A 20,782-nucleotide genomic window follows, 5' to 3' on the forward strand; every position below is an offset into this window, starting at 1 on the left:
TGCCTCAGTCTCCTGAGTAGCCAGGACCCACAGGCACATGTCCCACATGTCCCCATGCCTGACTTATTTTTGTATTTTTTGTAGAGATGGAAGTTTGCAATGTTGCCCAGGCTGGACTCGAACTCCTGGACTTAAGCAGTCCAGCTGCCTCAGCCTCCCAAAGTACTGAGATCACAGGCATGAGCCACCGTGCCTGGCCAAGTGTGTTTCTAATTTCAAAATTAAGAGGACCCCCAGCCAGTTAATTACGTCTCTTTTGGAGCATGCTGCTTATAGTACATCAGGAAAAATCCTCCAGAACTTGGAAAGGGGGCTGGACAGACACAGCCCTTTGAGGTTGTCTGATAAACCCCTGGGGTCTTTAACCATCTGGAGGGATGTACCATGTCAGACGCACTGTTGTCGACCGGCTGAAGCCCAGGTTTCATGAGGTTTTGTGTCGGCTTGTAGTACTTTCTCTGGCAGAGATGCGAGTGACTTCTGCTCACTGAGAGGCTCAACTCAGAGACTTCATGGCCTGAGGGACGGCAGGCTGTTTGAGCTGATCGAGCAATCTCGCGCTACCCTTATTTTCTGAAACGCCTATGAGTGACTTCTCACATGGTCTTTGAAGCGGCTTCATGCCCGCGCTCCTTGGTAATGATCGAATGCTTTTTTTGACCCCTCGTCCCCTTTCTTTGGGATCTTCCAGTCTCAGTTCTCATGTGTTCTGCTTCTACGGTAATTTCTGAAGCTGCTGAATGTAGAAAGCACTGAGGAGGCTGTGCTCCCACCCCTGTGAGTCTTCCAGGCATCATCCTCTCCCCTTGGCGAGGCGGCGTCCATGGCACACCGAGGAGGCTGTGCTCCTGTCCCCCGTGAGCTTTCCAGGCGTCCTCCTCTCCCCTCCAAGGGGGACAGGAGGAACCTTTCAAACCCTTCTTAAACTTCTTTTCATGTCTTTGTTTTAACAGATTTCTTTGTATCTTCTCCCTTATCCAGAAATGAGGGTGAACGCTGAGTTATTCACGGGAGTCAAGAAACCACACGCAGCCCAAAGTGACGTTGGTTTCCCTGAAATGATTTGTGTGTGTTCACCTTAAAATGCAACTCAGTAAAACAGGTGTGTTTTGAGGAAAAATTTTAAATTACCCAGGTAAAAATGTGACAGTTAAATTTCATCGTCTGTGCGGGTGTCCACAGCCCCCTTCTGTGATTGCGTGTGAGTTTGTGACTTGTGGTTATTTTTGAAGAAAGAAAATCTGTTGCTGAGGACTTTAGAGGGTGTGCTGGGATTGTGTAGGGTGGACATCAGGGGCTTCAGTGTGTGACTTCCTTGAAGAGGTTCAAATTAAGGCTGAGAGTCTCTACTCCAAAATGCTCCAAAACCTGAAACATTCTGAACTTCCTCATGACACTCGAAGGAAATGCTCTTCGGAGCACTTTGGATTTCAGGCTGGGGATGCTCAACTGGAAAGTGAAACATTGCAAGACCCTTCTGGCCCCGGGAGCTTGGATAAGGTCATGAAGGGGGCCTGTGCCGGGTGTCCCTGGAGTGTGAGGCAGCCTGGGCTCGCTGAACTGGTTTTTGTAGGAGCCACAGAAGGGAAAGAGCGTCAAAGTGGCCACGTCTGGCTCCTGAGAAGGCTGGACCAGAAGGAGGTGGGCACAGAGGGCAGCAGTTGTGTCCCCAGGGTCCTGGGCTCCTGTCCCTGGTGGAGTTGAGAGCCTTCTCTAGTTGTGGCCTCTCCCCTGTCAGCAGCCACTGAGGCCTGAAGGGAGAGGAGGGGGCTGAGGAGAGGAAGAAGGATAGGCCTGCTTCTGGAGAGGGCCAACATCGGCCTGTGCTAGCCTCGTTTGTTACTCCTGCGTCCAGGGTGCACGGCCGTGTCTCGTGGTGTAGCGGTTCCCGGAATGCACAGCGTTCTTGTCTGCAGTAACAGCTTTGTCTCCGACCCTTGGAGGCAAGTTACCTTTTTCCCCAGTGAAAAGAGGTAGAAAATCTTATAGAAATGCATGTGCTCTAATGTCTATTTTCTGATAACACATGGTCGCTTAGGCTAAATCTTTGGGAGGTCAAGGCAGGAGGATCACTTGAGGCCAAGAGGTTCAATACCAGCCTGGACAACATAGCAAGACCCCATCTGTATAACAGAAAAATTAGCTGAGTGTGGTGGTGCGTGCCTGTGGTCCCTGCTACTCTGGAGGCTGAGGTGGGAAGATCACTTAAGGTTACAGTGAGCTGCGATTGCTCCACTATACTCCAATCTTGGTGACAGAGCCAAGACCCTGTCTCAGAAAGAAAAGTTAAAAAAAAAATCCAGAAATGTCATTGTCTTTTTAAATCATCCGAAAAGAAAAATCTTTTTTTTCTATGAATGTAAAGGGAAACTGATACGATTCTTTCCTTGCATTGTTTCTCCTTTTCAAATATTTACAGTAGTCCGTCCACATCGTCTCTCATCTCATTACAAAGCAGCAGGTGTCTTCGAGGTTAGTGGTGTTTCTCTGTGTCACACCTTGGAGAACAGCCAGCATGAAACCTCTTACCACAATCGTGCGCATCGTTTGTAGTCCCAATTAAAATCCTTTCCAGAGATGCCTGTGCTGCTTATTATAGCAGAACTTTGGTTGTGCTGAAACGTGCATTCAGCTAATGGTTTTAAGTTCATATCTGAGATGATGTTGTATAATTCATGAAGCATGTGGGATCAGTAATGATTGAAGATAATTCTGGCTGATGTCATTTAGAGGATATTTTTCACTTCAAGTTAAAGTTTCCTTCGCGATAGTCATTTTGGGATTCATTTAACTATGTGCTTTATTTCATAGCTCAAATTTTCATTTGTCATTTCATAACATAGGATTTTGAAAGCAGATTTGGCAAAATATTTCTAACAAAATGTTTGCTTATGACGTCCTAAGGAACAACACTCAGAATTGCTGGTAACTGTGGTACATTTTAAGGCTGATGATAGAAGTCACTTGAACGGGAAGGGGTGCTTTGTGAGGCAGATGGGGTTTGAACCCCGACCCTCCTGATACACCAGTCCTAACCCTGGCCTTCTCTCCTCTCCACTGGGAGATGAGAAGGTGCCAGCATCCACCTCACAGGCCGTCCTGAGAACCTGGGACTAAGGGCTTGTGTTCCTCTTGCAGGTGGTGCAGATGTGGGGGCTTGAGGATATACACACTGCAGGCTGCCAGTGTCGGGGTAATCCAGTTTTAGTCATAAAGGTGGGATTTGCTTTGCTCCCCTGCTGACCAGGTGCGGTGCCGCTGTTGTAGCAGGTGTGTGGATCCTCTTGGGTGGTCCTCAGGTGGAGAAGGAGTCACTGATTCGTATTCCCAGTGTTAGATGTGAGGGGACCATGGACCTCATGTGTTCAGAGGGGAGGAGTAAAAAGCTTCCCTTGTAATTTCAGGACTGTCTATCCCAGGAATGCCAAACCACTGGCTTTCACCTTATGCTGTCATAGGTGACACTGTACGGAAATGAGGACTCCTATTTCGCATACCTGAGCCAGTACCCGTCTCCCTCCAGGGCCGTGGCTGAGCCCTCTTGATTTCTCTGGGTTGCCAGCCTTGGGGATCTGTAAGCCCAGTGATGTCTCCGGTCTCGGCCCCCGCTCCCCGTGGGGACAGGAGGTGGCTTCAGGAGGCTGGTGATGAATGCCTGAATGAAGCCGACTTGTGACTGCAGTTCTGTCTAAGGGCCTCCCCGGGTGTTAGATGTCAGTAAATGACACCTGTGTGTGGATCTCATGTGCTGAGAGAAACAGTGGGGGAAACCAAAGCTTGTGGAGTCTGCAGGTTCTGGACTTGGGGGCGTGTGCACCTGTGTACTTGGTGAGGGGTGTGATGTCTGGAATGAGTGTGCACGTGTGTCACGTTTGTGCATGTGTGGTGAGTGTATTTAGCAGGTGTGGGTGGAGTGAGCATGTTCATGTGTGTCGTATGTATTTGAGGATGTGTGTGGAGTGTGTACATGCATCACATTTGGTGAGGGTATTTGAGGGTGTGTATGGAGTGCATACATGCGTTTGCGTGTATAGTATTGGGTGAAGGGATGGCATCTGTGGAGTAAGCATGCACACGTGTGTGCTGTGTGTGGGGTTTCTACGTGGTCCTCCCCTGAGCCTGCTCCTGGGCCCTGCTGTCCTGGCAGTTTTACAGTTTGGTGTGTCTTTGATTCCGGAAGATTCTGGAACCAAATTCTGAAGCTGTGATCACAAACTTGCAGCCCTGGAGGACGCTGGCCCATGGAGCTGGCACGAGGATCTCTGTGCTGGCCTCTCCCTGGGCTCTGTCCACAGAAGAGCATGTCCGACGATTGAGCTGTGCGGGTCTGTGGCTCCCCAGCCTCCAGTCAGCCCTCGGTTCTGCCCTGCCTCTGTTTTTCTTGCTGAGGGGCTCCGGGAAGTGGTGCCTGGGATGGCATTTTCACCCTGGGGTTGCTTTCCCAGCTGCCCAGGTGCTGGCTGTCTGAGGCCTGCTGTCATCCCGGGTGGACGGGGCTGTTGCGGGGGCATTCCTGAGCACCTGCGGGAAGGCAGGGTTAGGAAGTGCCAGAGGTGAGTGGCTTCCTCCCACACTTGATTTTCTGGAAAGTTCTGGGTCTCATATTTTTCCCTAAGGGAAGTTAGAAACTGAGTTTCTCTGTTGTTTGAATGTTCTCCAGGTGTGGAATACTCAGGGCCGTGTGTGTTTGGGAACATCCGTGTCCTGAGTGAATTCAGTAGGGAATGGAGAGAGGCCTCCTGTCAGCTTGGCCTCTGTTTCCTGCTTGTTGAGAGTTGACAGCTGCTGGTATCCCAGGGAGAGTAAAACACTGGGCAGTGTGGGATGGAAACGTTTGCTCTGACAAGGTCAGTGGGAAAACATCTAAACAAACGTCGCTGTTCTCCAGGCTTCTAGGGGTCGAGCTTGTTTTGTGGTGTTGAGGGAAAGCTACGCTTGTTCCTGTTCCTCACCATTTGAATGGTGTCCAGGGCTCGTTCCTCTGGAGAGGTGATGCACGTGAGTGGGGGTCAAGTCACAGGCTCCGAGGTTATTTGGAATCTGTCAACTGATTTCCTGAACACACAGGTGCTTGGTAAAGATATTCCTGATTAGCTAAAACATTTCAACAGGACGTGATAGCTGGTGGTTGTTTAAAGACTATCACAATTTTCCTGTTACTTTTTAAATGCCTGTTGAATCAGGGGGGATTCCCATACTTTTCTTTTCCTGTCTGCATACTTGATATTTTGTTTATTGTTTTTTATGTGGGTGTGCAGTTAACAGGATTTGGAAGCAGTCTCAGCCCTGGGGAGACTTCAGAGCCACCTCAGTCAGTGCTGAAGGGAGGCAGGGATTTGGGGGCTGCCTCCTCCATAGGACGGACACCAAGGGCCAGAGGTCAGCAATCTCAGTGAGGTCACAAAGACGGGCACACCCAGCACCCTGGCCCATGTGCCTCTCCTTCACGTTTGTCTCTGCTCAAACTGCTCTCCTGGGTCATCACGGGTGATCTCTAGGCGCGTGCTTGCTTCTTGCAGAAGTGGTGTCTGGCTGTGGTCAGTGTGGGCCCTCAGGACTTCCATGTTTTTGGCTCACATCAATATTGGGCAGTGGTGTATGTTTGTTTTGGAGTGGTAGATCGGGTGGATTTTGGCTTTACCAACTCATTTAATACCTGTTCTCCTAGGTATAATACCTGTTCGTAAGCCGCATGTTTTCCTAGGTGCTGGGGCCCTATCATAAGCCGCGTGTTCTCCTAGGCGCTGAGACCCTATCATAAGCTGTGTGTTCTCCTAGGTGCTGGGACCCTATCGTAAACTGTATTTGAGGGATCTCGGAGGTGCTCCTTATGAGGATCCGATGCCTGACCTGAGGTGGAAGAGTTGCAATTCAAAACCAACCCCCCAAAAAATTGTCTTCCATGAAACCCATCCCTGGTGCCAGAAAGGCTGGGGGACAGCTGGCCTAACGAGGGCTAAGATGTCAGTAGATTTTTGGACTCGGGCCTCAGTTGAAGAGGATTAGATTTTGAAAGGTGGGGATTGAAGGCTTCTAAAGGGCAGGTTTTCATCTCCAGTGGGGCCTCGGCAGAACTGGCTAGAACTGACCCAGAAGCTGACAACTAGTCAGGCTGGCTCACTACCTGTGTCCTGTGTGTGCAGCCTTGCTGTTTATTCAATTGTCTCTTGGGGTTGTGGATTCCATCCACAGCCTCAGAGTAGTGGAACCCATTACTTCAAGGCTGATCTTATTTAATTTTATCAAAAAGACATGAAAACCATTTAGTATAAATCTTCCAGATACCTGTATCCTTTCTTTTCCCAGAGGCTTTTAAGTATTGCAACTTAAAAATCTTCAAAAATAACTTTAAAGGAAAACTTCTAAGTACATTTTTGATGAGCACCCTTGACAGCTTTAATATGTGAAGTAAATTCCCTTGACTTTCGTATTCCTAGAAACTCGTTCATGTTTGCAGAAGACTTTGTATTTTGTTAACAGTGGCCACTGTTCGGTGACCATCATACCTGCCGTGGTCTCATTTAGAAAGTTGGATGTGGATGTATTAGCTTTTCAGACACAAAAACACATGGGCTGTTTGTTTTTGGTTTTGAATTTTTTGGGTTTTTTTTTCCCCCCAGCTGAATTCAAGAAAGGGAAACAAGCAGACAGAGTAAGTACCAGAAAGCGTCTAAGTGGTTGGGTGGGGGATCCTACTATGGTGTTGGGTTGTGTTCTGCCAGATATCACTCCTCAAAAAGCTGACCCTGAAAGGGCTGGCATTGCCCTCACCCTGTGACATTTGTCTGTCTCACCAGAAAATGAAGAATCTGCCAGAGTACTGTGAGTCAAATTCAGTCAGAACTCGATTAAATAAGAGGCTTTGTCTCAAAGGCCAAAACATGAGGACACATTTTTAATTTTTTTTTTTTTTTTTTTTTTTTGAGACGAAGTCTCGCTCTCTTGCCCAGGCTGGAGTGCAGTGGCGTGATCTCGGCTCACTGCAAACTCTGCCTCCCTGCTTCACTCCATTCTCCTGCCTCAGCCTTCCGAGTAGCTGGGACTACAGGTGCCCGCTACCAAGCCTGGCTAATTTTTGTATTTTTGGTAGAGACGGAGGTTTCACCGTGTTAACCAGGGTGGTCTCGATCGCCTGACCTTGTGATCCACCTGCCACCTCCTCCCAACGTGCTGGATTACAAACGTGAGCCGCCACACCCGGCCGAAAATATGTTGCTTTACTGCCTCAGTCCTCAGTTGGGTAGTCTGTTCTTTGTTGTTGAAAGGCGCGCTCTGCGAGATGGGAATCTTCCGGTTGCTTACTTAGGGAATCCTGCCGGCTGTCATTTACTGGAGAGCGCAGTTTCCTGGCTGCCCTGGTCTTTGAGGGGACGGAGACTGAGGGGTCATTTTCCCACCTGGACCAACGTGTTTATTAAACCTGGCTTGTGGATCATTTGGATCTTTTTATGAAGGAAAAGCCACATCTGTGACTTTCAGATGAGTGGAAGTCGTGTTAAAATATATATATATTTGGCTACTATGGAGAAGTTTTGTCTTTGTGACCTGTGAATACAGTCACTGGAGAGCAGAATGTTCACGCCGTAGGTGCTTACAGTGTGCATGCAGAGTCACATTCTTCACTAGTATTACGTTAAAAAGTGACAAATAAGAGAAAAATATTTTTCCTCATTACAACCTCGGTAAGAAGCTGGCAGTACTCTTGTTTTTGGAGGGGTGTGAAGGGAATATTGAGAAAGTATAATCAACGTTAGACTCGCCCACTCTGCAAATCCTATGCCAGCTCGAGTGAGGACCCCGTGATGGAAAGATGCACCCCTCTCCCCGGAAGAAGTTGAATCTTTGTGGGGCTCAGGATGCCTGGTTCATCTCTATACAAAGGCAGAGTGTGAAACGCTGTGGAGACTGAGAGAAGAGATGTGGTTAACAAGTATGAGTGAGAAGTTTGGGGCTTGTTAGCACCTGGCGTGTGTGCAGCAAGCTTTGCTATCTGCACACGTGTGATCCTTGGAACACTGGTGTGTGGAGCCGTGAGGCTGTCGAGGGCCCCAGCTCCCGGCAGGCTGAGGAGTTCCCTGTTACCACCAGGATAACCGTGATTGAAGGCTGTCACTCAATCCCAAGTCCCGGAAGGGGCTCCTTTCCGAGAGGAAAACACCCCTGGAGCCTCGGGCAGAATTCAGTGATTTTTCATATAATGTTGCTTAGATTTCGCAAACATGAAACCAAGAACATATTTCAGAATGCTTATGGTCCTTTTGTAACCATGGAAACAAAGTAATTTGCAGTCGATGGACAGTTTGCCGAAGCTGAACTACCTACATCATGAGCACGGCGCTCTCCCTACCGCCTTCGGCCTTGCTCCGGTTTGCTGGGAAGGCTTTGCAGAGCCTCTTGGCTGGGATATTTCTCCCATGTCCCATGTTGCTACCCCTGGTCACAGCCATACTGCTGGGCACCTGCGCCGTGAGGACACTGAGTGGACACGAAGCCGCGGGGCAGCAGTTGGTCATGAGGCGGCATCCACATGGTCCAAAACAGGTTTCTGTTCATTAAGAATGATCGTTGCAATAAAAACAGAGTGAAAGAAAACCCTCTACTGACCTGAGAATGCGTCAGCTCAGTTGGGTGGGGAAGTGCAGTGAGGAAGGTGAAGACTGAAAGGAAATGAAGGAGGGAGAGGAAAGGAGAGAAGGGAAGTGAAAGGGGGAGGGAGGATGGGAGTGAAGAGGGAGATGGAGGAGGAAGAAGAGAGAGGGCGGTGGGCAGGAGCCTGGCAAATGAGTCCCAGAGCCGGTTCCTGACCGTCGTGGGTGCGTCAGAGCTGATCTTCCAGGGGAGGTGGCCTGGGAGGGCTGACCCTTAGGAAGTGAGGGCCGGGGGGAGCTGATTTTTTGGCCCTCAGCGGGGCTGTTGCTGACCTGAGATGCAGTCGATGGTTTTCCCGAAGAGGTCGTCTGCACAGCCACCGTTTGCTGCCAGGTTGGAGAGAGAAGTGCTCCCCATGGGTTCTTTCTATTTTGTGGATTTTTCCCAGTTTAGCTGAGCAGCCTGTCAGTGGAAATGTCAGGGATTACTAACATGTCTCCACTCTACAGAGCAGTCAGCCAGCTTCCGATCCTGTAGTTGTTGGGGGCACCACTCCCGTCGTGTCAGTGCTGGCCCAGCATGGAAGCTGCAGCCGGAGGCACTGGGAAACCTGCGTGGCTCTTGCTGCCGGGGTTCTGATGGGAGTCGTGCGCTGGAAGAGAGACGTCCTTTAGGCAAAGCCTGGTGAGGAGGGAGTGTTGCTGTTGCAGCAGTACATGGATTTTCAAATGACAAATGAAACAAGCTTTTAATTATGACCAGAGCTCTGGGCCCTGCTTTTCTTCAAATGGAAATGTTGTGCTGAAATGAATTTGCTGTTAATTGGTTGCCTCATGCAAGACGGAATGCTGGGAGCAAAGTAGAATGTGGACTTATCGACAGAGCTTCCTCCTCTCAGACTGTAATCAGTTGGATGGTGCTACACAGGAATACGTGAGAATTCGTGTGAGAAAGGCGATGGGTGCAGACCTGTGTGACCGGCAGGTGTGGGGAGAGGTTTGAGAGAAGCTTTTGGCTGAAGTGGTGTCAGGTGCAGGTGCTGAAGTGTGATGTCTGGCTGGATGGAAGAGCACATGCCTCTGGGCTGTGGGAAACAGAGGAGGAGGTGGGCAGACGTGAGTCATGTCTTAGGAATGGTAGCAATTCAGGCAGACCCAGGATCAGGCTCCCACGGGGGAGGAGTGGACATCAGGACCCAGGGAGCGTGGGATGGTGGTCACGCCCGGGCCTCTGTGGAGCTCGCTGCTGTGTCAGCAGGGCCTTGTGCTTGCCCTCCTTAAAGCTTTCCCTATCCATAAAATGGGCATGACAAAATCCACCTTGTGACACTGAAGCTTAAATGAGATGATCTACATGGTGTCTTCCTTCCCTTCCTGACACATCATAGACTCACAGCTATGGTAGCAGAGACAGACTGGATGGAATGCTGGAGCCACTTTGTGCCTGGTGAAGCTACATGGATTTGTGCAGTGCTGGCGACTGTCTCTGAAAGCTTTTGGTCATAGCAGTGGCAACCTCGAGTGGCTCTTGGCATACTTGAGTCTGTGGAGTGCAAGGTTGACTGGAGCTCCAAGGCCATTGATACTATCCAGGGATGAGCTGATGGGGCCTTAAAACATAGGGGAAGGCCGAGAGGACTTGGCTGCCAGAAGCATGCCAGAAGCATTGCAGATTTCTGGCTTCGAGAACTTGCTGACTTATGGATATAGGAAGGTAAACCCAGATGGCTCCAAAATTTTAAGTCCAGAAGAAAGGTGGGAGGGTACAATTGCTGATTAGGTCATGATCGCCCTGTCCCTTTCTTTCTGGCCATCGTTTCTCCTCCCTTCCCCTGCCTTTGTGAGCTGGAGGGCCTGAGCCTGCACAGAGGTCTATTTCATGGTAACGATGACCTGCAGTAAGAAATCTCTCCACTTTATTTTGCAGCAGTAGTTAAATAAATTTAAGGAGTGACGGTGTAGTGGTATTTGTTTTTGCTTTTTTTTTTTTAAGTATCATTTAACTGAAAGTTATTCCCAATTTCACTGATCACTTTGAGAGGCTGAAACATGCTTTGATTTGTTATTTTGTGTTTGAGCTAGTTTATTTTCTCACAGGAATGCCAATTGTTCTGTTGTCACACATCATTAAGTATCTCAAATTGTGTTACTATAATACTTAGCTGAATTATCTCCCTTATTTTGGCTTTCAATAAACTAAAATCTGTGTGAAACACACAGGATGGTGCATCTCCATTGAGGGTTGTTCAGAAGTGTGACTTTTCCTGGCATGCTTGAGAATCAGTGACATTATTTTATAGAAACACTTTGCAACTGACACCAAAGCTAGAAGCTCCTGTAAAGGGCAGGGTAGGTGACGTGTTATGCTTTATGGGTCACAGAAGTCTCTACATATATTTCTTTTGTTAAAACTTCAAAGTGTAAAAATCACTTCTGGTTCCCTGGCCAAGGCTCGGTCGGGGATCATGGTTTGCAGACCCTTGACATCACCTTAGCTGAAAGCTGGTCTCCCATGCGGTTAGCAGGGGCCCACCTCATTGCTTCAGCCAGAAAGATGCTGCCCTCATGCTGGAATTTACTTCAAACAAACTTGAAAGCTCTGGCACCGCTGCTTATTTCCATACTGTTGCAGGCTATCTAAAATACGGAGGATGCCTTGGTGTTTTGATTTTGTTACTCCTCTTGAATGGCTCTGAGATGGCTCATCGCGAGTTAGACATTTGCAGAAATGATCAGGCAGAGCTGCAGTCATCTTGCAGATCAAGTGAAGTTTTTTCTGAAAGCTTGTTACAGGCTTAAATTTCTGACCCCTTTCCATCCACTGCTCTTGTATGATTGGCTTCTTTTTGCACCCATTTGGATCTGTGAAGCGTCTCCCCACCGTGGTAGAACTTTAGCTCTGATTTCATGTATGAGTCAGTATCCTCACTCCTCTTCTGCGAGGAGAAAGCGCTGCAGGTCCTGCATGGTTTCCATCCCCTCCCTGCACGCGGATGGATTGGGAGGTATTTGTGGTGTGTGAACTTGCTACCCCCAGAGGCTCCTTGTTCACTCCCCTGGACCGCACTCCCTACTGCCATGGACTGCACTCCTCCCTCGTGGTTCATTCCCCGGACCGCATTCCTCCCTCCTCCTTCCTGGCTCACTCCCCTGGACCACACTCCTCCCTCCTGGTTCACTCCCTGGGCCGAACTCCACCCTCCTCCCTCCTGTTTCACTCTCCTGTGTGCCCACACCTCCCTCCTGGTTCACTACCCTGGGCCCCCACGCCTCCCTCCTGGTTCACTGCCCTGGGCCCCCACACCTCCCTCCTGGTTCACTGCCCTGGGCCCCCACACCTCCCTCCTGGTTCACTGCCCTGGGCCCCCACACCTCCCTCCTGGTTCACTGCCCTGGGCCCCCACGCCTCCCTCCTGGTTCACTGCCCTGGGCCCCCACGCCTCCCTCCTGGTTCACTGCCCTGGGCCCCCACGCCTCCCTCATAGTTCACTCCCCAGGGCCCCCACTCCTCCCTACTCCCCTGGGCCGCATTCCTCCCTCCTGGTTCACTCCCCTGGGTCCCCACTCCTCCCTCTTGGGGGCGTGGTAGTTTCTGTTGTGCTTGTGCCAGCACGGTAAGGCTGAGTGGCAGCTCCAGGGCTGTGGCTGGTCACGCAGCTGTGGCATTAGTGCAGAGAACTGCGGGGATGCAGCTGCCCTTGCTGTGATGCTTCGAGTGTCATAGTCGATATGGGAAACTGTGTGGGATGTGGATGTCCCAGGAAGGGACAGGAGCCTCCCCGCAGCCTCTGTCAAACACTTCTCAGCCAGGCGTGGTGGCTCACGCCGGTAATCCCAGCGCTTTGGGAGGCCGGGGCGGGCGGATCACCTGAGGTCAGGAGTTGGAGACCAGTTTGGCCAATGTGGTAACTTTTGACGTATTAAGAATTAAGGAAAATGACTCATACTCGTTTGCCTTGCTTTTTAATTGACGATTGGTGTAGCCCAGTAGTGTGAACTTGTTAAGCAACCATTCTTACCGAAAGACTAATCTTTAAACGTCTCTTCCTCTGGACACGTCTTTGGCTGCTGTAATCAAATGCAATGTAATCAGCACTGGTTAATGGCTTTCCTTGCTTGGCTAACAAATGCTCCTCAGAAACTTTGGTTTCTTGTTATTTGCATTTATAATTATGTTTTAAGCCTTCTAATTTTTCTAGCTTTCCTGCGAATTGGGAATAACTGTGATGGGTGCTTAGTTTGGGATGTTGACATACACTGTATGCCCAGCTATTATGCCATTGTGTGAACACTGATTTGTCACTTTCTCATGAAGACTGATTTCACCTAGTTTGGTAAATTCTATTAATTTTAAGGAAGGGGGTGGAATGCAACTGCTGTTAGGTGGCTTTTTTAAGGATCAAGGAAATGTTGCCATGATTATTACCATTACAGAAGGAACATAAAAACACGTGCTGCCTTCAGTCATGATGAATATGTAAGTCTGTGACTGCAGAAAACGGCAGCCCTAAATCTTAAAATCGTGTGGATGCACCAAGCCCATCTGCAGGGCACCGTGGAGCAGACTGCATTAGCCGAAGTTGGCCCACAAGTCCTGAGGGATGGTGTCTGAGTTATGATAAGGCTCTGACTTGGGATTAAACAGGCCTCCAGATACTGTGATATTCTAAACAAAGACACGATACTGCCCTGGGAGCCCAGTGGGCACCTGTAGGCAGTGTAGGTGAGAAAAGGCTCCAAGGAAGATTCCTGCAGCTCAGCTAGGAGGATTCTGTAAGGCAGTAGACCCATCAATGTTCAGAGTGTTGAGCTATATTCATTCCTTTTAAGCAGCCAGGCTTGTGCGTGTTTTTAGGGGCACTCACATGGCGCCCCTTCCGCCCTCACTGCTGGTTGTGCCTGTTTGATGTTCCGAATTTCTGTGTTAAGTGTGTCCACTCTCCAAATGTATCTCTGTCTCTAGAATATTTTAGAGTAGACCATTTATTGGTTAAACGCTTGTTTTGAGTGAGGAAGAAATCTTTAAAATGGGCCATACAGACCCTGCTATAAATGTTGAACAATGGAGTGTGTAATGTTTAACACGTAGTGTTTAAAGTAGAAGACAGTTTAATTTAGAAATCCTGTTGGAATGCCAACTTAAATTACCACCATCCGTATGCATATGGAAAAGAATGAGAGTGAATGTGCAAAATTGGAATTTTGTCTATTTTGTAGAGATTCTGTAATGTATCAGGTAGAAGCCTCACTTCATGATTTAAATGCATGAAGCTGAAATTACAAAACTTGACGAAAACATGCCTTTGAATAGTGAGCCTTTATCCTCCTTGAAATAGTGATTCATTCACTAACACGTCCACCTGCAACTTTGTCAAACACATTTGTTGCCCTAGTTCTCAAGTGGGCTCAGTTTTCCAGACAGGCAGATTATTACTGTTTAAACTTTGTCCTGATGATGTTGGTGAACAGGGAAAATCCCTTGAGGTGGATCCTCTGTGTGTGTTACACATCAGACGCGGCCTGCCCAACCCCTCTGCCTGTAACTGGGAACCTTGACTGTCGGGATCATTGTAGAGAACCTTGAGGAAAGCAAAACAAGCCTCTGGAGTAGCAAAAGATGTAGCTGATTTCATGCAGTAAAACTTACACATTTTTCTTTAAAATGCATCCTTCGGAACATCAGCTTGCTGATTATCTTAGAATCGCTGTAGTCTGCTGACAGCAGTCGTGGGAACAGGTGCATGGCCCGGCTGATGCAGGATGGTCTCAGAGCGGAACCACACTGCTGACACCGAAGGAGGGGCTGGAGCCATCACGCTCGTGACTCGTGCAGATGACCTTGGCTGACCTCCAGAAGAGGAAGTGTCAGTATCCAAGGAGGAAAAAGTGTATTAATTTCATGAGTGTTTGCCTTCACAATGGCTAATACCCTGAGTTTGTGGCACCTGCTGTCTCCAGAATGAGGAGCCTTCCCTTCCTGGCAGACAAGCTCTAGATGGGAACAGGAGCTGTGGCTGCTGGATTGAAGAGGTTTCCTTCTTGGGGAGGTGGCCTTCGAGCCTGACTCGAAGGAAGCTGTGACTGGCGGGAAAGGGCATTGGAGACAGTGTATTTACCAGGAGGGTCAGTGACTGAGAACCATCCTGTTCCGAGTATTGCCATTCTGGTTCTAGAGTAAACTTGGGGAGAAGCAACAGCCAAAAGCCTTGAGGAATATTCTGTGATGTTGATGACATTTGGTAGATTTGTTGCTGAGACTGAAATGAGAAGCCCTGGAGGTGCAGGTCTATCAGGCCATGCGACGTGGGACAGCTTCTGCTTCAGGGATTGGAGTCCCCGTGCCAGAGGCTCAGTCCTGCAGAGACTTTTGCACAGTGGGCAACTGCTGCCTCCGGTTGATTGTGAGTCCCCCAGATGAATACCCATGAAAGGTACCGTGTCAGCAAAGACCCAAACTCTGTGAAGCATTTTGAGATTTATTCTGAGCCAAATGAGTTACCATGGCCCTTGATACTGCCCTCAGGAGATCCTAAGAATGTATTCCCAAGGTGGTCAGATTCCAGCCTGGTTTTATAGCTTTTAGGGAGACATGAGACAATCAATCAAATAAATGTAAGATGTACATTGGTTTGGTCTGGAACGGTGGGACAACTGGAAGCAGGGGTGTCCAGGTCATAGGTAGATTCGAAAATTTCCTGATTGACAGTTGGTCGAGAGAGTTGTCAGATAAGGGGTTGTGGAGACCAAGGCTTTGTCATGTGGAGGGAATCCTCCAGGTAACTTCGGAGAGAATAGATTGTAAATGTTTCCCATCAGACTAAGAGTCTAAGTTCTGTCTAATTCCAGAAGGGAGGTGGGGTGATGAGGGAAGTCCGACCCCCCACCAATCATGGCCTGGACTAGTTTTTCAGATTAGCTATGGAATGCGCTTGTCAAAAGCAGGGGCTGTTCAGATGGCCAAAGGGGCTTCAAATTCTAATGTTTTTACAACCAGAAAGTGATTGTGTTTCTTCTGTGGATGAACAGCCAGTGTGGTAATTAATATTTTATTAGCAGATTAATTTGGAAGTCAATGTGTTTTCAAGTATGTTAATTATTAAGTCATCAACAAACAGAGAAGGGCTTGCTTTGAAACCAGCCTGAGACTCAAGAGGCTCATCAAAGAAAACGATGGACTTGGGAGAACTGATTCACGTGTTTACTGACCCAAGTTTCAGGCATTATGAGAAGTCTGTGCTGATACACTTGTGACTTGAGAACTTAAATCTTGCTGGACTCTTAAGAGTGAGGCTTTTTTTTTTCTTTTCTTTTTAAACGGTCAGTGTTTCTGTCTCCTGTGTTTTGTCTTCCAGCCGCTGAGCACTTTAGCCTTGTGTTCATGTGGCCTTGTTCTCCGAATCACCCCCTTTGCTGCTCCTCTGTCCTGCCCGCCTTGATCGCATCTTCCCCACCCCGTGGGTTTTATCCCGAGGACTGCTCTCCACTGTGTGGAGTGGAGGATCAGTGGACACTGGCTTTACCGACTCATTTTCTGTGTAGCTCCCAGTTTCTCAAAATCATAATTGTCTTGGATTTCCTGTGAAACTGGGAGTCAGGCCTTGGGCGCAGTACTGGGGCAGGAGGGAGAGATGAGAACAGGAGGGATGGGTTTGTCAGGGGAAGGATCTCCTTGCCGAATTCCTGTGTCTGTTCTAGGTTAAAGACGAATGTCCGGGTGGGTGGATGTCTCACCCGGTGTGGCTGGACCTCGCTGTGCTGAACACTGAGCAGGGGCCCCAGCAGCTGCCTCCTGCCAGGCCGGGGCAACAGGGCTGGGCTTTCGCCTCTGGGGTGGGTTGTGAGGGCTCGTGCCAAGGTGCAAGGGTCTGCACCACTGTGGTGTGACCTGAGGGGCATGTGGGAAGCTGGTCTGTGCTCCTTACCTGGGAGAAGCTGAGCTCACTTGGGCCAGAGCCTCTGGGGAGGTAGGAAGGCAGAGGCCTAGAATTCCTGTTTTCCCCAGACAGCAAGGAAGCTCAGTGTTGCACCTGCTCTGAGATGCTCTCAGCAGCCATATATAGTTGATTTTAACATGAGGGAAGGTGCCAATTAACCCGGCTCTGTGGAGAGCTTTGAGGAGTCCAGGCCCTGGGCCCCAGGCTTTTTAATATGTTCCTTCCTGAACAAAAAACAACAAAAGATCCCTGTGGCTGATGCCGACTGCGTGGGGTAGGACATGCCGAGCTTGTGTGGGGCTTGCCCCTGAGTTTCCTTGGTGCTCCTCCCAGCCCCCACGGACACCAGCCATTCCAGGCCGAGGCTTGTCCTGTTTAGACCCTTGTTGGTGGGGTCTGTGGTCCTGGATCGAGGGCCCAAGCACTTCCTTCATCATTATAAATGATTCACCCGAGATGTACGGCTGCCCCCAACATCTCACGAGCATGAGATACAGCCAGTGTCACTTCCCCAAGCTCATAATTCTAGTGGAAAGAGGAAATTTTACTTTTAATGTGCTCGTGTGACTCAGATGCAAATATTCAATTCCCGTTAAACTTTCAAGACCTTGAGAACCTCAGATTCCTTGGAAGCCGTTCCTTGGCCCCACGACTAACTCCTGTGGAAGGAGGCTGGGGTGGTCCTCAGGGTCTGGGGTCCTGCTGCGTTCTCCAGGATTCCTTAGGTTTCATCATTAGTCACAGCTCTTCAGCAGGTGGAGCTGATTGACTCTGACATTTCCATTATGTTGTTCTTGTGTTGCCTCAGTTAACTTAGAATAATCAGTATTTACCAGAAATAATTGATGGCGAGATGAGAATTATTGGTGATTCCCGGACATAGGCAGCCTGTATAGATAAGCGTGTTACACAGTGTCTGATTTCTGAGATGTTGGTCCAAACCTGCTCAGCAACACACTTTCAGGGGTAGATTCCTGTGCAGGAGAAGCTGCTTTTCCCTGAGACACTGTGGTGGCCCCTGCACTGGCACGGCAGGGTGGTTGTGTGACTGGGCAGGGCTGGACGTGCTCCTGTCCACCCCTGCGCTGGGCGCCCACCTCCGCGCCACATCTGTGTCGAGGGTGCCTACCTTTGTTCCTCCAGCTCGAACTCATAGAATTGTGTACTTTCCTTGACACATTCCTGCATAGAGATGATTAGATCTGGGGGCTGAAGCTCAATCTGACATGCATGTAGGTAAATTATTCATGTGAATGACTTGGGTCCTCCACGTTCAGGGTCAGGAGGCGCGAGGTGGGTTTGGAGACAGCTGCCTGGCCTCAGGAAGTTTCTCTCAGAGTCTGTTTCTTTCTCTAGCAAAGTAAATGCTGCCTACCTCACGGGGCTTGACACACGCTCAGTACTCAGATGCTGTCTGGTCTTTATTATAGTTAGTATTTGGGGAACAGCGTGGCTGGTAAGAAAATGCGTTATCTTTACAATTTATAGAATGTCATACAAGGCAAGCGTGAAACCGGGACTCTACCGTAATCTGAAGATGCTGGTGCTTACTCTTCTCCTTAAGCATTTTGTTGTAATTCTGGTGTGTGTCAGCCAAGTCATATGACGGCACCGCATGCGTGATGCCAGCTCAGTTACCTTGGAATGGGGAGCCTGAGGCTGCCAGGGAGCATCCCTCCTGCCTCCAGCCCTCGGCAGTTTGTCTGTCTCTCTATCTATCCTTCCCTCTGTCCCTCCCTATCCCCCACTCCTCCTCACCACTCCTGCTCCCCTCCCTACCCCCCTCACTTACTCTACAACAGAGGCCCAGACTTTGACAAATCGCAGCTGGGCCTATTTATCGCTTGGTTGGGAAACCAGAGGGAAAGGGGCCCAATTACTACAAAAATAGAGAATTGAAATAGAATGTGAGCCACTTGTGCGTCTTGTTTTTTATTTTAATCTGAATATAAAAGGCAAGTGTCAACACAAAATTGGTGGTAACTGCGCCACACAGCTCCGAGTCTGCCTTGTCGGGCCTCCGTGGGTTCCCACACCCTGGCCTTCTCCATGAGCGTCTGGACACGCCGTGGCTGCGAAAGAAGCATTCAGTTATGGTCCTTTGAATGTTCCAGAGTCATGTTTAATAAACATCTTCACGTTTACCCACAGCCAAGTCTTGATTTAATAAGAGGTACTGCAGATCTCTGGGTGGGCCTGAGCCTCTGTTTTCGAAGCAGCCGCACCATCTGGGGGGCAGGTCCGTGTGGGCTGGCAGGCGGCCTGGTCCTTGGAGCACAGGGTGGACCTGACCCAGTCCTGGCAGTGCGGGGCCTTGCAGTTGTAGAATGTAGTGATGCAACCTGTGGCATAAATAAAAAGCCTCATGTGCCCCCATGAGAAGCTAGGACTTCCCCTCAGTACTGTGGTGTGCTGTGTTTGTGATCGTGTAGATGTAAAAGGGTGAGGGAGATGCCTAAAAACCAGGATTCCAAAGACAGCCCTTCATGTCTGGTGCTTTCATGTGTGTATGCACACCTGTTTGACGCATGTACACCTTCACTCGTGCCCCTGTTTCATGCGTGTACACCTGTTCATGTGTGCATGCACCTGTTTCGCGTGTGTATGTGCCTGCGCATTCACCCTGTATTGCGTCATACGTTGTATTTTACAGATTTTTTTTTCCAGTTTGTATCGTGAGCTTGTAACGACTTTGTGAAGAAAAGAGGGGGCCCTGGCAGCCTTTGACTTTGAGAAACGTGATGTCACGGGAACAGATGAGACAGCCCGGGTGAGGCCGGCAGAGGCCATCGTGGCCTGGGAGTCCGTGCACATCCACTGTCTGTCGCTGTGTGACAAGTGACCCCAAAACCTAGGGGCTTAAGGCAACGTACACGTACGACTGTACAGCTTCTTCAGGTTGCAAATTCACGGCAGCCCTGCTGAGCGACTCTGGCCCAGTCCCCCGGGTCACCGTGAAGATGCTGTCCAGGGCTGCAGCCATCTGTAGGCTCAGCTGGACTGGAGGTTCTGCTCCAGGATGCTGAGCTGACATGTCTGCGGGCAGAGGCCTGCTCCTCCACACCTGGCCCCTCCCTGGGGCTGCCAAGTGCATTCCTGCCCAGGGCCGCTCCTTTCCCCAGAGTCGTGGGAGTGCTGGTCTTCTGACCAGCGTCAAGGTGGCCGAGTCAGGAGCAAAGACTTGTTTCCCCTACTCAGAGGCTACTCCTGCAGGGTTGGGCGACAGTGGAGGTCGCGCAGGAAGGTGTTCGCTGAAGACCGTGCTCTGTGACTTGACGGGTGTTCCTCCCAGGAGGGTGAAATGGAGACTGGACGCTGGGAGCGGCATCCTGCGCGACCCTGCATGTAGTGGGCTCACAGCAGAGCTAAGTCCTTCCTTTACAGATACTTTTCAGAGTCTGCCCGCCTTTAGATTCTCTGATTAACGTGTCTGAGGAGGGTCCCAGGAGTCTGCCACCTGCCAGGCCAAGGAGGTTCCCTGCATGTGGCTGGTCCCCTGACGCCCTGAGAAACGTGGCTCGAGAGGATCACCCGAGTTTCCTAAATGAGTCACCTGCCTTCTCTTTGCTTTCATGCCTCCCCCAGGCTGGGTCAGTCCTGTCAGCTGCAGCGATACCTGCATGCTGGGGTTACAAGGAGATGGGGGTGTGTCTGGTCCCCCAGGGAGATTCGGTGACTGAGGATGCTGTCATAGCAGCCAATATGTCCTTATTTTTTTCACTTTTAATGAAGTTCAGTTACTAGGTTTTCTGAGGCACAATGATGTCCTTGTGAACAATTGGTGAACAAGGAAGCAAACAAGTGTGGGAAAATGATCCTGCCCTGAAACCTAAAAAACGGCAAAACAGTAAAGAGCCCTGAAGAGCCCATGGGGCAGTGAGGAGACACCTCAGCAATGGTTTTAAAAAAAAAATGAGATGATACTGAAGTAAAGGTAAACTAAATTTTGGGTCTCCTATGGGTAAAGAGATTGTGGTTTATATTTTATAGGCCTGCATTTTCATAATTATTTATTTTTCTTTGTTGCATTTAGAATTAGTTGCAATAAATGTGATTTTTTTAAATTAAAAAATTGGGATATATGAAGTCTAATCCCTTTGTGATATTTCTGTACTGTGAGACTCCACATACAAAAGTGAAGCCCAGACTGTCTATCTCTAACGAACCAGAGAGAAGTGGTCATATCCTGCAGGCTGGTCTGGCCTCCAGGCATCTGGCCATCCTCCCATTCTTGGGCACACCTGCGTCACTGGTGCTTCC

The 20,782-nt window shown here is 49.4% G+C and overlaps 1 long non-coding RNA gene across 1 annotated transcript in view; it reads left to right on the forward strand.

The window, feature by feature from the left end:
• The window catches only part of LOC139361065 (uncharacterized), a 107,978-nt gene that overhangs the window by 39,907 nt on the left and 47,289 nt on the right, over positions 1 to 20,782 (forward strand). Inside the window, exon 3 of the long non-coding RNA XR_011618630.1 lies at positions 954 to 1,102. This is a non-coding gene — a long non-coding RNA (uncharacterized lncRNA). The remainder of the gene's footprint in view (positions 1 to 953; positions 1,103 to 20,782) is intronic.

Source organism: Macaca nemestrina, assembly GCF_043159975.1.
Source record: "Macaca nemestrina isolate mMacNem1 chromosome 4 unlocalized genomic scaffold, mMacNem.hap1 SUPER_4_unloc_6, whole genome shotgun sequence".
NCBI classification, from domain to species: domain Eukaryota; kingdom Metazoa; phylum Chordata; class Mammalia; order Primates; family Cercopithecidae; genus Macaca; species Macaca nemestrina.